Genomic DNA, 3,024 nt, shown 5'->3' on the forward strand with positions numbered 1-3,024 from the left:
CTTGTTGGAGCTGCGGGCATTCATCAGTGTAATGACTGTAATCAGCACAAATTCCGTAAATTCTTTGTGGAACTAGTTGTTGGTTTTGCTGCGGTTGAGTTTTCTGAGCTTGTTGATTTAACTGCATTTGCTTCAGCAGGTTGGTCATTTCACAGATGCTTTGATTTAGAGCAGCAGTCTCTATGCCAGAAGATACTTCTGCAACGGCCCTTGAACGGCCTTGCTTCTGTCTGTGGTTCCAAGTAGATTCAGCTAAATCACTGATCAATTGCCAAGCTTCATCAGTGGTCTTGTACTTCTTCATAGACCCATTGCTGGCACTTTCCAATGTGGTCTTATCTTGGGGCCTCATACCTTGTGTGATATAGCTGAGTAGCACGATCTTGTCAATCATGTGGTGGGGGCATGCTTCCAGAAGATTATTGAAGCGCTCCCAGTATTCAAAGAGAGTCTCATTGTCATCCTGAACAATTGTAGAGATATCCTTTCTCAGTTTATCAGTAACTTCAGATGGAAAGAATTTCTCCAGAAACTCCTTTCTGAGTGTATCCCAGTTGGATACATTTGCTAGAGGTTGAGTGTAGTACCACTTTCTTGCTTTTTCCTCAAGAGAGAACGAAAAAGCTTTCAGCAGAATTGAAGTTTCATCAGTGCCATCACGCCTGACAGTAGAACAGGCTGCCTGGAAATCTTTCAAGTGCTTGATAGGCTCTTGAGCAGGTAGGCCATGAAACTTGGGCATCAAATTTAGCAGTGTGGTCTTTATTTCAAAATCCGTAGCTACCGCTGGATGATGCGCTTGAAACGGTTGCATTATAAAATCAGGAGCTCCTTCCTCCTGAATGGTAACTCTTCTAGCTGCCGTGTTTTTTGCACGTAAAACAACCGAATCAGTAGAACGGGGGCTAATTTCTTCCTCAGATTCACTTTCAGATCCGCCCTCAGAGCGGACTAACCTACGCTGTTCTCGCCTTATTCGTGAAATTGTTCTTTCAATTTCAGGATCAAATATTAGCAAGCGCGGATCAGGAAGTGAACGTGTCATTTGACAGAAGAAACATGCAGCTCATAGTAGCAAAATTAAATAAAATTCAAGTAAATAAATTCTAATTGATAAAATTAGCACTCTATTGCAACTCCCCAGCAACGGCGCCAAAAATTAATGGAGTGCAGAAGCTGGTGAATTAAAAATTTATTAAAATGGTTACGTTGCAAGTATAGTTCTTAACTCACCGAAAATCTGCCTATCAATTTAGAAATATGTCACAGAAAGTTTAAATTAAAATTACTGGGAGTTTTAAGTCCCAGGTCATCTCCCAACGAGTTGCAGAAAAGTGTGCTGTTTTATTAATCAGATATTCCAAAAAGTTGAGCTAAGTAAATTGGGATTTAAATTGAGGAATTTTAAATAATATAAATAAAAGCCTTGACTGGGAATTGATTGGTTAGAATCTCTATCATTGATGGAATGAATTTTAAGATTGATTTATAATTAATGGTTACTCTGTTTGGTTATCCTTTACTAGGTAAGGGAAAGTCAAACAAGTTGGAATGCCAGATCTGTTCACGAGTTACAACCCACTTAGTTCAAAGGGATTGGCGTTGGTGACAGGATAGCAATCCAACAATTAACCCAACTACAAATTTTTTTCTTCAATCCTTCCAACTCAAGAGTTCCTTTTAATCAATTCCCCATCAAGTAATGAAACTACTCACGCATTGTAAAAAAGAATCCATGGCACATGAAAGGGAATTAAAGAAGACATGATTATTGGAATTGAAATTAAATTAAAAAGAAATAATCCTTGCATTAATTAATCATAAAAGTATCTGAATGACAAAATTGAACATAACAAAGAACATGGAAGAATAAAACCAAGTTAAGAGAACAAACTAGAGTGATGAAGTCTTGATGAGGAAATAACTCTTCTCAATGTTCCAATGCTAAGACCAATTGAAAGTAAAATTCTAAAAGCTATATAGAGAAAACCTAAGAGAGTGAAAAACTAGATCTAAACTACTGAATGAATGTGTCTCCGTTGTTTCTGCATATTCTCCGACTCTAGTCTGCTGTTCCGGGCCGAAAACTGGGCCGAAATAGGGTCCAAAATCGCTGGTTTCGGATTCTGCATATTATGCAGATCACGCATGTCACGCGATCGCGTCGTCCATGCGGACGCGTCGCTTGCGCTTTTCCTATTCACGCGTTCGTGTCATCCAAGCTACCGCGTTGCTTGTGCTTTCCAATCCGCGCGGCTGCGCAAGCCATGCGGCCGCGTCACTGCGATTTGCGCTCCTTCGCGCGGTCGCGTGAGCCATGCTACCGCGTCAATTTTCGCTGGTTATCTCCTCAAATTCTTGTGTTCCTTCCATTTTTGCTAGCTTCCTCTCCAATCTTCGTCTCATTCATGCCCTATAAAGCCTGAAACACTTGACACACAGATTACGGCATCGAATGGAATAAAGGAGAATTAAAATTAAATAATTAAAGTCTCTAGGAAGCAATTTTCAAACATGTAATAAATTCAGGAAGGAAATCTAAATGCATGCTAAATTGATGAATAAGTGGGTAAGGATCATGACAAAACCACACAATTAAACACAATATAAACTATAAAATAGTGGTTTATCAATGTTCTTTTGATTACTTCACTCTATATCTATGAATGCTTTGTTATTTTTATTTGGATCAATGAATTGAGATATTTTCATGTTCATCAATGTAATTGTTTGATTGTTTGGTGATTGTTGTTTGAATTCAACTCCTTTCTTTCAATTCCGTAATGACTTCTATGAATGCTCACCAAATGTTTGATGAAATGATAACCCTAGCTATAGAGTAGAACTTCCTTACTTGGCTTGACACTCAAGTATTCCTTAGCTATATATGCCAAGGAATAAGAGAACAAGACAAGAATTTATTGGATGCCTCAAGCAACAGTTCTTTGTCAAAGTATAGGACGGCGGAGGAGGCGTGGCAACTCATTGGCGACTTGGCCGAGTCCACTTAACATGCTAGACGGA

General features: G+C 39.1%; 1 non-coding gene across 1 annotated transcript; it reads left to right on the forward strand.

The window, feature by feature from the left end:
• Positions 1–388: 388 nt before the first annotated feature.
• Positions 389–496, forward strand: LOC130972740 (small nucleolar RNA R71). The gene has a single exon (XR_009083903.1). It is a non-coding gene; the product is annotated as a small nucleolar RNA R71 (small nucleolar RNA).
• The last annotated feature ends 2,528 nt before the right edge of the window (positions 497–3,024 follow it).

The sequence above is a fragment of the Arachis stenosperma genome, chromosome 3, assembly GCF_014773155.1.
Source record: "Arachis stenosperma cultivar V10309 chromosome 3, arast.V10309.gnm1.PFL2, whole genome shotgun sequence".
Lineage (NCBI taxonomy): Eukaryota > Viridiplantae > Streptophyta > Magnoliopsida > Fabales > Fabaceae > Arachis > Arachis stenosperma.